Source organism: Stegastes partitus, unplaced genomic scaffold, assembly GCF_000690725.1.
Source record: "Stegastes partitus isolate 25-593 unplaced genomic scaffold, Stegastes_partitus-1.0.2 Scaffold623, whole genome shotgun sequence".
Taxonomy (NCBI): domain Eukaryota; kingdom Metazoa; phylum Chordata; class Actinopteri; family Pomacentridae; genus Stegastes; species Stegastes partitus.
The window spans coordinates 212,659-233,770 of NW_007578354.1; positions in this window are offsets into that span (position 1 = coordinate 212,659).

The window sequence follows — 21,112 nt, forward strand, 5'->3', positions numbered from 1 at the left end:
CAGTTAAAACTGAGTTTAAATCCTTCTTTGCTGACAGAATAATCTGTAGTTTGGCCGCTCAGCTGTGAAGATCCACCATAGATACATGAATGAAGGGAGAATAGAGGAAGGTCGGGCTAAAGATGGAGTCAGACTGAGGTGTGTGTCTGAACAACGGTAGTCGACGGGTCCAGTAGCTCCAGTGGGACTGGAACATGACACTGGTGGGTTTAGTGGGGGATGGACTGGTCGACACCGACTCTCCTTCCTCAGAGATCCGTTTTGTCTCGGTGGTGGACGCTTCAGAGCTAACGGGCCGCTTTAGCTGTGAAAACACTCGGCGCCACTGATCCCGCTGCAGCTCTCCGACCAGAACCGAGCGGCTCCGGTTGAAACGGTGGAAGATTACGATCCGAGGCTTTAATGGAGGCCGGGCTCAGCGCCTTCAGAGGGGGGAGGCCACGCCGAACCCGTCTGGAGAGGAACTGCTGTCAAAACAAGCTATCGTGAGAACGTAAGGCCTGACTGTTGGAGAGCACAGAGGAGGAGGAACAAGCTGCCCACGAGGCTGACGCAGAGTTTAGACAGAATAACACTCCTCCACAGATTAACTCCACCACGGTCACTTTAGACAGGATGAAGCATGTAGAAGGATCATTTAAAACAGTTCTACACTGGTAAAAATGACACGTTTTAAAAGCTGTTAACAGTAAAAACTGCTATTTTACTGATTTTCTCTTCAATTAAAAACAAAAATTAGTCAAATGATAGGGGGGGAGGAGTAATAATTAATGTGCTAACCTTTAAAAAAAACAAAAAAAAAAACAGACAAAAAACTGTAAATAATGTCGAAATCGGTAAAAACTCTAGTAATTAAATAATTAAAAAAAAAATGTTTAGCCATAAACATACACTTTTTTTTTGCTGTATTTAAATTAGTAAAAAATGTAATTATTTCACATATGTTTGCAATTATCTGAACAATAAATAATGTGTATTAAGGGTGTAATAAAAGGTAAATTATTTGGTAAACTGAACAGATTTTTACAGTTTTGTTAAACCACAGATAATAACAAGTGAAATCACAGGAAAGAAGTATTTATTTACATGTTAATCCTAAAATAAAACTGGCATTAGTTAGTAATGAGTATTATTACAAAAAGGTAATTTGTTCTTTACAATGTTTGATAAATTCCACAAAAAATATGCAGTTATTCACTATAATTAACTCAAACCAACATATAATTATTTTACAGATATTTGCTGGGATTTGAAAGAAAAATTATGTTTATTAAAGAATAAAGAAAATTATAAAGAAAACAATCTTGCTTCAGCCACAATCTGCACTTTTTATAGTTAATTATTTTACAACATTTATTAAAAGTATGTTTTTGAATGATTTAAAAAAAAAAACTTTTGTCAACATCAGAACAAATTTCTAAAAGTTTGTCATAATTAATTGTAAATATACAAAATACCTTTTTGTTTTTTAATAGTTTTTAATAGTTTTCGGTGCAGAACATCTGGAAACAGCTGATTTACACAGAAATAAACAAACTTTACATCAATAACATCCTGTAAACTTTACGGTCTCACACAGTAAAGTCTTGGATGTGAAATATTTCCTGACATCTTTGAATCTTCACGGATGGATCCAAAAAGTCAATTTTGTGCTTGCTGAACATCTCAAAAACGTGAGAACATTTACTTTTCTGAAGTGTTGCTGGTAAAGTCCTTTAATGAAAAACATTTCAGTGCATCCTGTGATTTTTTTGTATATTTTTCTGCACGTTAAGGAAACGTGTAAAAAGTAAAAACAAGCAGCTTTAATGGAGGTGTGTTTAGATTGTGTTTGTTGGCCGCGTACGAGCCGCGAGTATGAAATCATAACATACAGAATTAAATAAAGCCGACTAATAGAAGGAAGCGGGAGGCTTTTATTCTCCAGTTTTCTGTGTGTGTGAAGCACTCTGCAGCCTCCCAGAGCTCTTTCTATTACCGCGCGTTATTTGCGGTCTTCTATTTTGGATGCGACCTATTTAAGAGCGCTGCCTGTGTGTTTATGGAGTCCCGTCGCCCCCGCAGAAACACTCAGGTTACTATGCTGCAGCAATTACGCCGCCTGCTTTTAGCTGTCATAACACAAAACTGTTTGGGGAGAGAACGGGCGACACGGCGAAACAAAACCACAGAGCAGACATAGTAACCCGTGTTTAACTGCTGGAATAGAGCATCGCTGACAGCAGGAGGGAGCACCCAAGTCTGAGCTGTCCACTCAGGCCAGACAATAAAAGCAGAGGAAGAGATAAATATATACTGTAAGTGTGGAGCGAGGAGGAGGAGGAGGAGGCCCGGACTCTCTGAGTGACTGGCTTTGAACTCAAAGAATGCTTTTGAACGTTGTTTATCGCTTTTTGGACTCCGAGAGGCAGACAAAGAAAAAAAAAAAAAAGACGGTTAACAGGAGGGCAGCGGTCCTGATCGGCCGGCTGGATCCGTCTTTATCGAGCCCGACCGGGTTCGTTTGCAGATGATGGATGAGGCTGGTTGTGACCCGGCTCTGAATCAAAACGCTGCATCACAGTACGAGTTTGCGTGTTGGAAAAAAGATGCAAATCAGTTTGTACTGTAGTGAAACACAAAGGATCTGAGAAGCGAATCTCATTTTTTGGTTCAAAAATGATTAAAAAAAGAATAAGAGCTGGTTTCTTTCTGTGATAAAACTACAGAAGCTGTTCATTTGTGTCCAACTAAACTGCATTTTTAGTTACATTTTGCAGAAAACATACTAAAAAAAAAAACAGCTGTGATAAGAGAACTGAACTCAACTAAAAGATTGAACAATTTCGTCACACATCGAGATATTTTATTCTATTCTGAAGCGTCTTTTCTACCAGATTTGTGTGTGACGTATCTCATATATGCGTCTAATCAACGTATCTTTGACGTTTATTGTCGCTGCTTTTCAACCAACCAGTCATATGTTGGAAGGGGCGGGACTTGTCACCATGGTAACCCAGAGAATGGAGGGAAAAAGTCCAATTTTACCCCAAACTATGACTTATTTTCTAACCCGATTCAAGTAATTTTGGTGCCTAAACTAAATCAAGCTTCTACCATGTTAAACAAAGTGTAATGTTTCCTTAAACCAAATCATCTCTGTGCCAGATTCGACCCAGAAAAGTGAAAGAAAACTGCAAGTAAACAACGACTGAATCCTTCTGATCCTGACCTCTTCACGCCTCCATCCTCCTGTTGTTGTGCTCGACAGGATGGCCAGACTCAGCAAAACTAAAGTTTATAAAGAACCAGGATCAGAAAACACTAAAGTCTGCAAACAGTAAAGACAATGAGTCCATGTAACCTTATTTGATGTAGTTCTGAGCATTTTCTCGTCATTTCGGACCATTTGACAAACAAAAATGTCCATCATGCTCGAGTAAAACCAATCAAATCTCAGTGAGGTCAAATCAGTCTTGTTGCTTGATTTTTCTTTACTACAGACTGAAACCTCTTTGGGAGATGCTGAAAATTCCTCTCGGGCAGGAAAACCAGTGAAGACTGTGACCTTTCCCTCACCTTAGCAAAGTATTTGCTCGGCCCCGCCTGAGCTTTGACCCCAGAGGTGTCAGATCAGAGAACTGACGTATGGAGCGGTTCATAATGAAATAATCAAACGTTCTGCCAGTCGAGGCACAGGTTAGAAAAATGTCTCAAACTGAACTTTTGCAGAACTTAGCGCATTGAATGCTACAAAGACTATAAAGCAGAATAAACTAAATATAAAATAACATGACTTGATGTTTAGTAGGAGGATAAAAGACTTCTAAGACCTCCAGGAAGTGTCGTCAGCGCTCACATTAAGTAAATCAGCTTTAGTTTCAGTTCAGATTTCTATCATTTATGTCAGTTGTTGGCTGTTGGAATGTGCCATGCACTTTACTGATGGAGGCTCTGCTGGATTCTCACCTGCACCGGAAGAAAACCAGATGAGAAACTCAAGCTAACGGGAGTCTTAAGGAGTCTTGTGGTGTCTGGACGGTAACCAGGCAACCAGCAGAGACTCCAGGAAGTCACAATGAAGGAACTGTTTTTCTTTCCCTGCTCATAAGTAAATCATAGAATGTATTTAAACATCGATGTAGCATGCAATGGATTTATTGTCGGTGTTGCGATCTTTACCCAGTTGGTGCCAGGAAGTGATAAGAATATACCTTTAAACCCTGTTAAAGTGTCCATATGGTGCTTTTTTATTTGCTAGTCAGCACCACAGTTGAGCACTTTTATCTTAAAACTGCAGTGGATTGAAGGCGGCCTCAAAAACACTGATTCGAGCTCCCTACTCCTTATCTAGGGACCACTATATGGAGACCTACAGCGCCCTCCATAATTATTGGCTGGTTAAGATGTGTTAAAAGCCTTAAAATAAATTCAGTTTTTATTGCAGAAGCATACTCTCACACTGAAAATTGTAGAAAAATTTAACCTTCAACTCAACTCAATGAATTGTTGGCAAAAGGGGGCCGTACAAAGTGTTAACATCAAGGGTGCTGATAATTGTGACACACATGATTTGATGTAAAAGAATAATTTTTTAATGTAGGATTTTTTTCGCACTGAATAAATGCTCTTGAATTAAAGGTTGAATGTTCCTCTTTTTTTCATTGTGGTCCTATATTATTATGAAAAAAACTGAATGTACTAGAAGCTAAAGAGCACATCTTAAGGGGTGCCAATAACTATGGAGGGTGCTGTATGTAGGGGCGCCTTGGCAAAGTAGCATTTCAAACACTACTTGAGCTATTAATTACGTTGCTAGCTAGCCGTTTTTCGTACCGTAGCAGCGTAGTGCAAACACATCAAGTTCAGAATTTACTACGTGGGTAAGAAACAGGTAAAATCAAATTCAACAGTACAACCTCAACAAGAAATTATTTACATTTTAATGACGAGTTTTCATGTTCGTTTCATTCACGCAAAGCATGATGGTACATAATGTTTGGTTGGTGACAGTCTTTTCAACTTTTCATGGTGCATTGTGGGATATTTTGAGCGCACCATATAGGGTGTAACATTCAGACAGCACTACAAAATGACAAACACCCTACATCATGTGCACTATGTAGGGTATAGTGAGTGATTATTGGGGTATCACATGTAGGAAATCTAAGGAACCAATCCTGAAGCTTGCAGAGTGGGACTTTCCATAGATATATATAATAAAGGCTAGATGTCTCGTCCGTGCTGTCGGCCAATGAAATCGCACGGCCACACTGGCGGCCATCTTGCCACAGTGCGCCTGCTCACTCATAACATTGTGTTGTAGTGGTGCAGGTACTTTTTAAATAACCGTAACTTGCTCATTTTTGTACCGATTTTCAAACGGTTTGGTTTGATATAAATGTCAGAGGTGTCGTTATAACTTATGGATAATTATGTTACACTCTCAGCAGCCGCCAGCAGCAATTAGTATTTTAATTATTTTGTATTTTATTTGTATTTTTGTAATTTGAATTGTTGCCACGTTAATAACATTTGTAAGAAACCAAACCGTTTGTAAATCCGTCAAGATTTCAGCGAGATCAGAGTATTTACGTTTGTGCAGATCACTCGCCTTCCTTCACATACCACAGGTTCCACCAGAGAGCTGCCCCGTGTCAGGATGGCCAAAGGGTGATCCCGTTCGAACCGCCGCCTTAAGACATCTAGCCTTGATTATACATATCTATGGGACTTTCTGCATCAATATTCTTCTCTAGAATCAGTTTCTGGTTTTTAAAATGTGCGCCTGAGTTACTCTAAGCTGCCATTGTGTTGCGTAGAGTAGCTTCACGGTGCTGGAGTTAGAGTTGGGCCGTTTATTCTGGACGTAGTTTTTGCTTGTTCGCTCTCCTGCTGATTGTGCCACCCCTCTGAAGCAAAACTGTATTTTTTAGCCATTTTTAGACCTAAAGTCAGCGACCCGTATTTAAATAAACTGGCCTGTTAAGCAACGTCGACCCACGCTGACCGCCGGCCTCGTTGTTGAAGTCCACCGGCTGTTTATTGCAAAAGTGGGACGCCGGCGAGCAGCAAAACTGTCAACACGTATTAAAACACCGTCTGTTAACGAGTCAGCGACGGCATCAAAACTTCCAGAAGACGCTGCAGAGCTCGGCGCGCTGATATAACTGTTAGGAGGGCAGCAGTTTCCATAGCTGCCGTTTCAAAGCCACTTCATTGCTCTCTAGGCTTTTATACATCAATATAACCCCAACGCAGAGAGCTGATGAAGCACCGACGCCTTGAACTTCTTGATTCTATAAGATCTGCAGTATTCATCAGTTTGAATGATGCTTTTGTCATTGTTCTTCACCTCCCAAAGCCGCTTAACCCCACCGAGCCATAGAAAAGAATAAAACATGCTATGAGAATATGAGAAGGTGAGATTATTCATCCTCCATGTCACCATGAAACTAGTTTTATTTTCATTATTTGATTGTTTATTCGTTACATAATTTGCCTTTTTCGTGAGCAGCATAAATGGACGCCATCTGTACATCGTTTGTTATGTAATTAAGTGTTGCATAATAACAGAAACCTACACCAAAGCTACTCCTACACGATTAAAGCTGATCAGATCGTGTCTTGTATGAGGCTGTTACACTGATGAGCCTATTGGCAGTTTTTTTTTTTTTAACAAGAATTCGTTTACGGTTTTGTAGCAGCTGTGTTGCTTTTAGGCTGTATTATAGCTTTAAGCTCCTCATGTTGGTTTAGGATTACAGTTTGTTCTTCTCTTGAGAAATACATTGATGATTGTTCTTCTGCTTGTATATAAACACGCATACCCAGATTCAAAAACCCTGGATTGACATGTAGAATCGATGACCAGCCTCATGTTTTTTAAATGTATTTAGGCAAGATAATGAAAAGTTACTGAGTAGTACAGTCACACTCAAACATTTCTCTTTTTAAGGCATAATATCTACAAAGTTCTAGAACTATTTCCACAATTCCCACCAGCACACTGGGTAGAAGGATTGAATTTAGTTACATTCAACATAAGAACTTGTTGGAAAAATGTCTTGACTTCGTATTTCCAGTGAGAAAATTAGGATTTTTGAATGGGAGTCTGATGGAGCTGGAGATTTTAGCAGCCACCACCTAGTGGCGCTCAGTGGTATTGCACTTCATATTTTTATAAAATGTTGTCAAAGGGATTTTGTGTGTTCATTTATACATAAAATGGCCTTTATAAGTTGACATTTGTGGTTTTGGGGGGATTTCCATATCAAATGTAATATTGCACATGTGAAAAAATCTGCATGACAACCCCCTTTAGTCTCATGTAGCACATATATTTTTGTTTTTTTCTCAAGCTGGACATACTTTTATCCTTTAATTAATGCTACGTGTTTTGTGCAACAACATGCTATTTATCACCTCTGTGCAATAACACGCCACTAATTACATAGTATGTTACACGTGCTTTCTTAGGAAAGGCACATTTTACAGTTATGCTTGTACAGTATACTTGTGTTTCTATTTTAGGGCATATTTTTCCACTTGTGTTTATATTTGAGTTCATATTTTGTACCTATGTTTATGTATATTTTTTTTGTACTGTTTATATTTCTCTACCTGCTACTAAAACTATTTCCAATAAAGTATTTCTGATTCTAAAATCAGAGCTTTAATTTTCTCTTATTTTACTTTTGCACCAGCTTCCTGTTTGTTGCAGCTTAAACTAGCCTCGATGCTATTAAAGTCTCCCCAAAAACACTGTCTGAAAATGGGTTTTACCATTTTAACGTGACATTATGCCCCTTTTTCGTCCTTCCAGTGCAGCTTTTTTAGATCAGTTCAGGTAAAATCATCCACTGCAGAGTTTCTATGCTCGGTTTTATTCCGTATATTACTTGTAGATCGTGTTCCTTTCATGCACAGAACCAGACAAACATTCCTGCAGACTCTGCTGCACTTCCATCTCCAAGGTGTTTATCTATTGTCTTTTTTTTCTAAGTGCATTAAGGCCCAACATCCGCCCTGTTAAAGGTCCGTCCTCGTCTGTCTCCACGGCAACCACCAATCCTCGCCAGCCTCGCCCACAGTGCATCATAAACATCCCTACATGTTTTTGTATGGATTTCCAATTAAGGTTACCCGCACCGCTAATCACACCATTACCCCGGAGACCGCCGAGAGTCTGAGGAATTGATTTGGAGTATTTATAATCGTGATTGCTTTAATGAGACCCTTTTTTTTTTTTTTTTTTTTTACAATCAACTAATGAAGAATGTTTGTTGCGCTGGAATTAGCGCTTTAATAATTGCATTGTTTTGTTTTGGGGAGCGCTATTGATTAGACAGTTATTCTAAACGTGCATTTCTGAACAGTCTAATCACGTTTTATGGGATGGTTTTTTTGTTGCTCCTCGTGTTTGCAGAAGAGCACAAACCAGGTGTTTTGATGCATAAGTTGGGAAGTTATTTCTGACGCGGTGCCGTGAACAAACTTTCTTTGTGCTTGTTGCGACTGGAGTGCAGGCTGAGTGGGTGTTTTTGAAGGCAGCAGCTCGTCCCCGGGGGCAGAATCACAGGTACTCAACCCACAAAGAATCTAAAGACTGTCACATATCCGGTCCGAGCGCCGAGCTGTTATCCACCTCCGCTTAACAATACATTTCTCAGATTCTTTACTCTGCTGCTTTTGAGGTCAGAAACTTGTGTAGGAAGCTTGCACACACACACACATATATATATATATGGAGAGAGAGAGATATGTATAAATCCTGTATGTTTATTTAAATTCACATGATCTCCTCTCTCAAGAAAGTTTGGAAATTCTCCCAGTGATTGTCTCCCAGTCGCATTTTGACACTTGATTTCTCAAGCGGGTTTGGGTCTAAGTTTGGTTGATAAAATGCTGGTTATTTGTAAAAAAAAATTAGTGCAAATCAGGGAGATACTTGATCAAATTTGCATTTCATCTCAATCTAGAGTGAGATGTTATAGTGAAGCCTCAAAGAAGAATGTTATTCTTTTCTGTTTATTCTGCATTTTTATGATGCTGTAACTTAGCTGCCAATGAGGCCAATATTTGCTTGCAGGGATTTGCTGAAATATAAATATCTGTAGAGGAGATTGTTATTTTAGCTTCGTGCATCTCTTTTTTTTTTTTTTTTTGTCTGTGTCTTTCCTTCATTAACAAAACGAGCTGCGCAGAAAGTCAGATTAATTATTGGAATATCTATATATGTATTGATGTATTGATTGTTTACACAGTGTTTCCTAATGAGTGTGCAAGCTTCAGCTCATCGACGTGTCCGCAGTAGAAAGTGGATGAAGTGGTTTTATGATGTTCATTTGTGGCTGTTAGGGTCCTGATGGTAATTTATGAGTAAAACAGCATTTTGTAGGTTGAAAATTATGTTTTTTGGGGGGGATTTAAATATCAAATCTGTGAAAAATGTGACTACAAATCCTTTTCAGTCTCATATTGTTAAACATCTTTCTTTTCTACTAAAGCTCCAAAGTACAGTAAACCCGAAACTTAATTGTGCACATCCAAAAGAACTGACGGACGTTTAGATTTAAATCAAAAATCACATGAAGCATGTTTTCCACAGAGACTGTAGATGTCCATGTGTGAAGCTTCAGCCCTAAAACAAAAAAGAAATTTCACTCTTTCAGAACATAACAATGTAGAAAACATCTAAATGCATGGATGGATGTAACAGAATACAATAATAAAAGTAAATTCTAACACGTTTTAATCCTTTACAGCCATCATCTGCAAATGATGAAATTATGTTGCTCTAATTTTCAAGAGCTCATCTTGCCGGATTAGATTCTAGACTTGACTTAAAATGGAATTTTTCAGCGTCTATTCTCAGCAGAATTAACTCGAAGTTTAAATATTTAATCAATAATTACATACGGCGTGTTTTCCTCAGAGTCTCTGGAGGTCCAGGCGTGAAGCCTCGACGCTAAAAATAAACTGACCACCAGCATTTCATCCTCATCTGCGACATGCATAATGTATCGCATTGATTCCCATCCCTCTTTGAAGGTTTGCACATAAAAGGTTGCATGTTGCATAAATGCAGCACTAAAAGCGGTTTATTGTGGAATTTGTCTCCTTATTGCTCCCTGCTGCTGCGATCATTACGCCGCTGCAGACTTTAACGGCCGAGGCTCCACATGTGGTCCCCGCCGGCCTCATTTGCTCGGCTGAGCGTCCGCTCGCTCGGCTGAGCGTCCGCTCGCTCGGCCTGCCGGCTGTTCACATCGCTGAGCCTCCTAAAGGGTTAAACTTCTACAGCTCAGGAAAATGGATTTATTAGCCGAGTCCGAGCACTTTTTTTTTTCACAACTGTTCGTCTTTCAGATGATGTCTGACTTGATGATGGAAATGATTTTTGCTGCATCAGGTTTCTGATGCTAAACACATACATATTTAAAAAGTCCTCCAAGGTTTGCACTCATCTTATCCCTGGTGTCAGCACTGCACGCAATGTGTAAGTACAGCTTGATTGAAAGTTGTCCAGATCAACCCAGTTATGAAGGATTTCATCATTTGCACGTTGAAATACAAATTAAATGCCTTGGAGACTTCATTTTTTATTCCTCTGACTTGTTTAATTCGACCCGTGATGGGTTCTAAATAACTAAATGTGTGTTTTGAAAGGAAAACCGTCCAGACGAGTGTTTGAGCTCTCTTTCAGGAATAATCTTTATGGTTGCTAACACGCATTTTCATCTACATTGTGCTGATGTAAGCGTGAAGCAGGACGTCGGCTGCTTAGCTGCAGAAAATACGAAGATAAGATGAGATGGAAGAAACGGGACAAGAAATAGAAAACTACAATAGGGCTAAAAATAAAGATATGATGAAGACTATGTAGATGCTTCACATGTACAGGTAGGACATGATGGATGATGCAGCCAACTGAAGGACACACAGTTGGCAGAACTGTACCTTCATGCACAATAGTGAGGAAGATGCAAGTAGAGACAACAAGCTAAGCAAACTCTAATTTGTTATTTATACTGAATTGACCTCTTGTAGTCGAGGCTGATGTCTTTGTTTTCTTCTGGATGATCACATGGTCGGGGTTTGACACATCAGGGCATGGACAAAGTGACTGTAAGACTCAAACACAAATTTAGATTAGATTAGGTAGAACTTTATTGATCCCTTTGGTAGGGTACCTCAGGGAAATTGTTGATCTAAATTTAAGATTTACGATTCAAGAGATCTGTTGTCATGTGGCACAGAAACTAGACAGTCAGACTGTACAATAAAGCTCTTATTTTGCTGATCCTCCTCAACCAAATAAAGCCATTACTAAACAGATAAGCAGACTTCAACTGACGGCAGCAGTGGTCATAAGGGGCACTGTGCATCGGTAAACCGGCTTTGCATAAAGCGATGAAGTAACTGCAGTAGTAGTTCAGTGAAATAGTCCGGTTCAGGGCTAAATTGAACAAACGTTTCCGTTCCCGCCCGTCCAGACTAACACCAACACCAGTTTTCAAACTCCAGAACAGCATATACATTACATGTAAACACAGCAGAGGTTGTTCCCTTTAAAAGAAAAAGTCACAAGTGCTGATTTTGCCCAGTTCCTCCTGAGGCCAGATGAGATACGTGTTCCCTCCACACAGTTCTGTCTTCAAGCACCAACCTCAAACCATTTCAGTTGGCTTCTGTCAACACGAAGTAGCACCAACTTTGCCCTAAATTCTCTCCTGATGTATCTCTATCTGTAAAGCTAAGACCAGTCAACCCGCTACTGTTGTTTGTACCCAACATCTCGTCTTCTGGTCACTACCCAGAACTCGTAACCAATGGTAGGGCAGAGACAGACAAGGAAAAAAAAAACAACCGCTTCTTCTTCTTCTTCTTCTTCCGGCTTACCAGAGTCCAACCAACAGAGAAGTGTTTGTGCAGAAATTACAACCCCAGCTCTCCTTTAGCCTCAGGCCTGATGTCTTCAGCTGCAGGAATGACAGCACGTAAAAACTCTGTGTGGAAGAAAAAGTCCAAATAATCCCAACCATGTCTTTGAACTATTTATCAAGATGTTGGATAATGTTTTATATCTCTGTTTGGTGCTAAATTTTAAAAAAAAAATCAAAATAAATGAAGCATTTGCTCTATTTAGATTCAGTAAAAAACCTAAATGCTGCATTCCTGTGTAGCCATCAGTGACTCAGCTGCAAAGTTATACGACATGAATTAAGAGACTTTTCAGCTGAACTACAGGATGTGTAAAAGCACCACCCATTAATACCGTTACAAGAGGCAAACACGATCATTTTTGAGCTATTCTAAATAACAATCATTTGATTTAAATTCATGAGTTTTCTGCTCCTGTCCTCCACCGGCTACCAACAGACAACGCAGGTGTTTCTCGGCTTATCGAGGCTTTTAAATCCAAAGCTGTACCTACCTGAGAAAAGCTCCGCGTTACAAAGAAAACTGATGTAACAGGCTTTGCAAAACAAGCTAAAAGAAGCAAAGCTGACTCTGGCGGAGCTGAAGGATCGGACTCGACCGCACCGCCCACTCCGACTGATTGACGGGTCAATAAAGCCCAGAAACAGCGCGGGGATTAGCTCTTAGCAACAAAGGTGGAGACGAAACAAAACAGGAATAACACACACGGTGCAGGAATTAGCAGGAAAAGTGCGTTGGGTGGTGGCATCATTATTACATAAATATCATTATGTATGCGCGTGTTCCCATTGGGATGTGTTCGACTTCTAGAAAAATATTCATCAAGACTATAATTCTATAAATTTACACTACAAGTCAAAAAAAATGATGGAATGTGTTTAGTTTGTAGAGTTTTATTTTGGGTAGACATGACAGAAGTGTGCATTTACATGATGGCATGAATGAAAAATCTGCATTTTTAAAAAATCTCTGCTGGTTAATTTATGGGTTTATGTGTTGTTGTTGTTGTTGTTGTTGTTGTTTTTGGCCACAAGCCGACTAGCTGCACCTTATTTCTAAAAACTACAACAAACAGAGTAATAGTATGTATTCCAAGGCATTTTTTGAGAACAAGGTTTTTTTATTCAAGAAACTTTTTGACAAACGTCCACTAGACAAACTATAACTTCCCTTAAAAGTCAATAAAGAAACTGGATATCTTCAGCTTTTTTTACATTTAGGCAACAAAATGCACCCTATTTCTAAAACTATAACAAGGTGAGCAGATGTATTCCAAGATTTTTTATGAATAAGACTCTTTATTTCAAGAAAAATGTCACTAGACAACTTTAATTGATCTTACAAGATGATGCTTTAAATGAAAAATGATCAGTTTTTCTCCTCCATTGATCTTTTTTTTGTTCACAAGGCAACTAAATGCACCTTATTCCTAAAACTATAACAAGGTGAGCACATGTATTCCAAGATTTTTTGAGAATAAGGAGCTTTCTTTCAAGAAACTTTTTGAAAAAAGTCCACTAGACAACTATAATTTCCTTCACAAGTCAATAAAGAAATGGAATAGCTTCTGTTTTTTTACATTTAGGCTGACTTTGTAGTTTTTCTTTGGGTAGAAGTGACAGAGATCTGTATTTACATAATGCCTTAAATGAAAAATTATCTGTTTTCACTTCTCTGTTAGTGCATTTATATAGTTTTTTTTTTTTGGTTCACAAGGCAACTGAAAGCACAGTTTCTGAAAAATACAACAAAGTGAGCAGAGTAATTGTGTGTATTCCAAGAATTTGTATAAATAAGACTCTTTGATTCAAGAAAAATGTCCACTAGAACAACTTTAATTGCGTTTACAAGCCAATAAACACATGGAATATCTTTAGTTTGTTACCTTTTATAGTCTTTCTTTGGGGAAAAATTAGAAAAATGTGCATTTACACGATGCTTCGTCTGAAAAAACATCAATTCTGTTAGTTAGTAACATTACATATGCATGTATTCACATTGTGATGTTTATTCGTGTGTTTTACGACGTCTCAGGTGTTTATTGTTGCCGTAATCGTCACCGTTTCCTAATATTTCATTAAAAACATTCTTTCCTGTTTGTTCTGCAGACAGGTTTGAGTCCTGACTCGAGGTGGATCCGACGCTACGAAGACTTTCCCACAATTTGACCCATAAAGTGGAGAATGTGCTTAATCCGGTGCAGAGTTATGACATATGGTCGGCGGCTTAAGCGATCTGCGGCCATCTTAACGTGAAAGTGGAATGTTTTTTTCCCAAAGGGGGAGCGGGAAGGTAAACAGAGGAGACAATGCTGGGCAGATATGGGAAAACACTGACATGCTTGACCTGCCTGCTTTCACTGATTAAGGCCGGTAACATCTCGCAGCTGTTTGCTTAACAGATCACGGCCTCTGCGTATTTTGGGGGGAAAATTCATTATTTGGGTTTAAATAACACACCTTTTCTCAACTTTGCAGCAATGTGGGATTGTCTATATGCAAAAGTTTGGAGAAATAATGCAAATACACTGATAACGAGCACCTCTCTGCCAAAATAAAGGTCCTCTGTGGAGGTTTTCATCACTGTTATCACTATAGAGCGACTATCTGATCATATAATTTGTAATGTGCACGCCTAAAGCAGATTTCTGACAACTGCGCTGGATATTAGTTGCAGCGATGCACCGTATTTGGCAGCAGTGCGGCAATAAAAGACGACCAGAGAGCGAGCCAAGGTAAACAACGGGGGTGTTAAAATGTTTTAAAGGACTTGGCAAATAGTTTTTTATGAGTTCTTAAAGAACACTTTGATGAAAAGTTTAAAATCATTACAGATTTGTGCGTGTTTGTATTTTTTTAATAAAAGCCTCCATAGACCGTCGTTAGGCAGTAAAACGGTTTTATTCTGACTCTCAACCACAAAACCCAGCAACAGGTTTGAAAGGAAGGCTGTCTTTTTAACAAAACCTACAAAATCACATCTTTTATTAAAGCCAGGAACTATAAAAACAGATTTTTTAAAAATGTGAAATTTTCAACTTTCTGATGATTCTAGAAGTAATCATCTGACGTGGGGAAAATACCCAAATGTAAGCTTAAAATGCAATTTAAAAATCACCATTAAAAAAAGCATTTGCCTAAATAAGATTCTGTAAAAAAGAAAAAAATCTGCAGCTTTTGGTGCAACTTTTAAGCCATTAATGGTTCGATTGAGGCCAACTTTCACGTGACAAAAATTCTGGGACTTTTTTGGCTGAACTGCAGGCTGTGGATAAACAGTAGAGAGAAGACAATCAGAGAAACTAATTAAAAATGTAAGTAGTAAATCATCTATTGAGCCTTTTTGATTTTTTCCCCCAGTATTGGTAACACACATGGACACTCAAAGAATGTTTTACATGTTTATTCCAGGTTTTTAAATGTAAAAAAGATACTAATAATAATTAAAGAAATTCCACTTTCATTTTTCCCTATATATGATTTATGACATTCTAACTGTGTCATTCTGCACACAAGATATTTTTAAGTTCTTCTTCCTTCTAGTCCTGGTTGTTCTGTTTCCACTGAGGTGTAGGACTTTATATTGCAGTGAAAAACGAGCCCACAGTGAGGAAAAATGTGACAGGAGCAAAAAAAAAAACATCCAGAAACTGCTTTTGGGTTCAATTTGGTTCCGCAGAAATTTGATCTAAAAAACATTTAGTCTCTCCCAGCTGTTTGGTATCCTGTGATCTGATAAAACATAAAACATCAGGAGCAGTCTGCACTTGCCAAGTCTGCATTGTCAACACCAACAGTTCAAAACACACATAAATAACAACAAAATCGCACTTTTTCTTGCAGAAAGAGGGATTTGATTTGCTACTTCCTGGTTCCCAAAGCGCCACTTTTCACCCACAACCACCAGACAGAAGGATTTCAGACACTCAGCATCTATTATTCTATTCTTCAACGCGCTGAAAAACAAGCTCCGCTGCTGCGTCGCACGTGTTTCCCTCCTGACCTCGCAGCTCGCTCGATTACCGGTTCCTGTTCCCATCAATACAGATCAATAGCCAATAACTCGACTCGGCTTGTTCTGGCTCCAGGAGGCGACTCTGAATTACACTCGCTGAGCGGGAATGAGAAATGGATCGGCCAAGACTATAAATCAAACAAGGATTAACGACGTTTTTCACTGCCGATACTCAAACCAGAGATGAGTCCGAGGCAGGTTTTGAGAATAAACTGCTTTCATTCAAGAAATCTTCTGAAACGTGTTGATCCACTAAAAGACTTTAAACTCACAATAATCCTATAAATTTACACTAAAAGTCATTAAAAAAACACTTAGTAGAGTTTTCTTTATGTGGACATGACAGAAATTTGCATTAAAACAGTGTATGGTGTGAGAACATATCAGTCTTCCTCCTTTTTTTTAGTTCATTTACAGGTTTTGATGTTGTTTTTGGTTCATGAGGCTACTGACCATTACTGATCCCAAGACAATTTTTGAGAAGAAGGTTCTTTTCTTCAGGAAACCCTTTAAAAATACAGTAGAAAAGCTATAATCTCTCTTTTCAGTCATTATAATTCAATAAATTTACAGGTCAATAAAGAAATGGAATGTGCTTTGTTTTGTGACATTTATGCCACTTTTATAGTTTTATTTTGGGTAAAAATGACTCATGTTTTCACTCCCTGTTAGTTCATTTAAGGATTTGAACGTTGATTTTTGTGCACGATGGAACTAAATGCACCTTCTCTCTGAAACTGCAATTTTTTCAGTGATGATACCAAGACAGCTTTTGCAAATGAGGTTCTTTTATTCAAGAAACATTTTAAAAATGTTAATTTTGACCCACTAGTAAAGCAATAATTTGCCTTTTTTGATAATTAAAGTCATTATAAGTCAATAAAGAAACGGAATATGCTTTATTTGCTGCATTTAGACTCACGTTATGATTTTATTTTGGGTAGAAATGACAAAAATCTTGAGTTTACTTGATGTCTTGAATGCAATTCTAATTTTTTCACTCCCTGTTCGTTCATTTATGGGTTTGAATGTTGTTTTTTGTGCACAAAGCAACTAAATGCACCTTCTCTCTTAAACTGCAGTTATGATTTAATACAGTTTTTGCACATAAGGTTCTTAAAAATGTTCACGTTGATCAACTAGAAAAACAATAATTTCCCTTTTTGATAGCTGAGGTCACTGCAGGTCAGTAAAGAAGTGGAGAACCTTCCAGTTGCCACATTGAGGCTTTTGAACCTTTTTGAGGTTTTCTTTGGGTAGATGTGACAAACACTGAATGAAAAATGATCCGTTTTTCCTCTCTGTTAGTTCAGTTGCACCTTTTTCCTAAAACTGGGCTCAGCTTTGCACCTTTGCAGAGTTTTAGCAGGAATTTCTCAGCATCCGAATAAAGACGAACGGGGACTCAAACAGCCTGCAGCGCTGCCACCTTCCTCTCGTTTGGTCTTCAACTCCACATCAGCTGCAGATGTGACTAAACAAAGATCGTAAAGAGCCATCGGGGGGTAAATTCAGAGGAGCAGCTTTTAAAAGAGACGTCTCTAATTGACAGCTCGCTCATCCTCGTCGAGGACTTCTTCTTCTTCTTCTTCTGCGTTACGTCTCGTTTTGTTTTTGTTGTTTTGTTTTTTTTTTTCCTCTGCTGGCCTGCGACTGATAACAAAACCCTCCCGAGTCTTTAAAACACACACATGCTCACTGTATCGCATTATACCGGCGCACACTCACATGCAGAGAGGGAGGAGTCAGCGCTAAAAGACTTGTAATTTGTGTTTTGCCAACAAAGGCCGGCTAATCCCGCGGCGGGCTTTGTCGCAGCTGCTATTGTGTGTTTGTGTGGTGTGTAAGTGAGAGAGAGTGAGGCTGGGAGGGGGTTAAAGCGATAGAGAGAAGAAAAAAAAAGCAAGCGAGGAGGGAAAACTCAAGGGAAGGAGTGAAGAAAGAGTCTGTATGCGAGTGTGTGTCTTTGTCCCAGCTGTGTGTGCATATCTGTGGGGGGTGGGAGTTTGTCGCCTCCCCCGTCCTGCAGTTTTCTGCATGACGGAGCTCATTTCACTCCTTCTATTCCCATGGCAGCTCCTCCTCCTCCTCCTCCTCTTTCTCGGACCTCTGGAGGAGGTCGCGGGGGTCGGACGAGGAGGCCGCCGCGACGCTTGTTGGAGCCGTTTAGCTTAAGACGGAGATGATCTCTCTGATATCCGCGAGGGGGCTCCGGCCAAATAAAGTCACCAGTGTGTGACAGGTGGAAAGAGAGCGAGCTAATAGCTTCGGAGCTTTCCAACTCCATTCACACGCTTTCAAAGAAAGCCACTGAATCAGACCTACCTTGCGGTGACAAAAGGCGGGATGCTAATCAGAATTAGGCAAACTCATCAGCTGTCACAGGTAGCACGAGGTTTTTTTATTCTGCAGAAAGTTTCCTCTTTTTGTTTTTGTAAGAATTCCCGTGTGTTCGATTCAGTGGCCTTGGGGAAGCAACTGATGTGCAGCGTGCAGGGGTTTTCTCATTTTTTTTATTAAGCGAAGGAAGGTGCTGAGACGCTCTTGGCAAATTCCCTCCGTCGGGAAGCAGAGATCATAATCTGCATGTGGAGCTCAGTGTTTGCGGCGCTGATCGTACGTGACGGAGTACGCAGGTGCAGCTGTGCACATGTGCGCAGCGAACAGATGTGCAAAATATGATTTCGGCACTGTAATGTATCCAGCAGCAGGCGAGATAACAGTTGTGTTTATCATTAGCAGAAGTGCGGCGTTGAGCAGAACAATGGCGCCACTCGGATCGATCAACGGGCGGCCTGTTGCTTCGCTTATCACTTTTCCACATATGGTCTACTTGTTGAAAAAAAAAAAAAAGCTGCACATGTTTATTGCTTGTTCCTTTAACAACATGCTGTATGTATTTCATATTCCAGGCCTTTCATTTAACCCTCTGAACCCAAAAGCAGTTTCAAAGCATTTTTTTGTTGCTCCTGTCACCTTTTTCTCTGCAGTATAAAGTGTTGAACCTCTACGGAAACAGAAGAACGTTACTAGAAAGAGAGAAAACTCAGAAACGTCTTCTGTGCAGGATGACAGACTTATAGCGCCGTAAATCATGACAAAGGAAAAAAAACTTGACAAACCCTGGAATCAACATGTACAACATTTCTCCAAGTGCCTGCAGGTGTTTCCAATGCCAGGAAAAAATGTGGACTCATACAATACATACAATAAATATTTTATTGTTTGTGATTTGTTCACATACGTCTCCTATTTGCTTCGAGCAAACACTGCCTGCAGTTCAGCCCAGTTCACATGAAAAAGTCACTGAATTTTTGTCCCTTGACTGCTGGTCACAACTGAGTGACTTCTAGCTTTAAAAATGCACCAAGGTGCTCAGATTTTTTTGTTTTTTACAGAATCTGATTCTGAGACATGCTTTATTTTTAGTAGATTTTTAAAGAGATGTGTAGAATAAAGTGATTTTGATGAAATATCTGGATTTTTAACGAAGATTTGGCTTCCAAACAGAATGACATGTTGCAGATTTATAGTTGAAGGTTAGTCAGGAAGTTAAAAATCCAACAATTCTTCCTGATTTTGAAGTTTTTGGTTCTGATAAATGGTGTCATTTGGGGGGATTTTTTTTAAAAGACAGCAACTTTCAAACCAACAGACAAGTGTTGGTATTTAAAGGGTTAAAGATTTTAACCCACAACATCAAACTTCAGTCAAGTTATCAGAGCTACATCCAACAAAATCCACAAAAAGTGCACCAAAACTGAAAAACTGAGGACTAAATAACTTCACAATAAAACACATTTGCTGGTGCATGGCGGTGGCATCATCATGTTTCTCAGCAGCAGGTCCTGGAAGGCTTGTAAAGGCAGAGGATGAAAATAAATAAATAAATGCAGCACAGAACAGGGAGATCCTGTATTACAACCTGCACATATTTTAACTAGCTTAGTTAATTTGGGATAATAGACAGTTTTGCTCATTAACATAATGATTAAACAAATAAATAGTTAAACGCAAAAAACAGAAAATACAAAACAAACATCCTAAAAACATTCAGACTCAACTGGACTTGAAATCACAACCTCTGAGCTACAAACTGAACATTTTATGAGCTCACTTATGACTTCTTGAGCTTCATCAATATCAAAGAGGTAGAACAGACAGACATGGAGCTCAGTTAGAATACTGATTAAACAACAATTGTGCAAAAAAAAACAAAAATACTGAAAGGAGGTTTGAATGACTCAAGAAACCTAGAAATAAAAAAACTCACTTTGTAAACAACAACTGATGAGAGAATTCACGATGGCGTAAGGACAGCTCGTCTGACTGTACAGCGACGCCTTCCCCTACAACACAGCCAGCTCCTGTCAGGTGCTGCTCTGCTTTATGTGACAGATCGGGGCCAGCTGAAGAGAGGCGATGACTGATAAATGCTGCGACATACCTGCCGCCTGCCAGCAGCACTCCCTCACAGGCCTGCGCGCTGCTGCGGGCAGGAACGCAGGTAGAACCACCTCCCTGCGTGCACGCCCGGTCGATGTGCACACACAAGGCTTCGCGCATTCACATGTCTTCATGCGAGGTTTGGATTTCTGTTTACACAGCTGTAGCATTCTGCTACTGTGACGTGGCGCTGTCTCATGCAGTCTTGCAGAAACCACATTGCATTGCATGGATTGCAATAAGATAACCTTTCACCTAATTAACACGTATTATCGTTCATGTTTATATAAAATGCTGCCGGACCAGTCTACCATTTTAACTCCGCAATTTCGGTGTCACACTGGTTCCTGTTTACACCCAATGAAAGGTTCAGCAGATGAAAAATTAATTAGACTTCATGAGAAAGTAGGTTTTCAACCTTTGATGCTTCCCAAAAGGTTTTAGACAGCACCAAAATGAAAAGAATTAAAAATTTGTAAATATTTACAACATCCATTAAAAAGTATTTAGTCCACTTTGAAAGTTGTCACCTTTTATGCTTTTCAATATTGAGTCTTGTTCAATTTCAAAGTGAAAACTGATTTCTACAAAGTAGCATCAGTTAATTAAGTGGTCGCAAAAAAAGTGACTACAGTATAAAGACTCTCTGACCAGTCCTTAGAAAACTCAGTGGCTGAGCAAGAAAGAGACTGCAGGCCACCAAGACACCTGTGACTCTTCTAAAGGA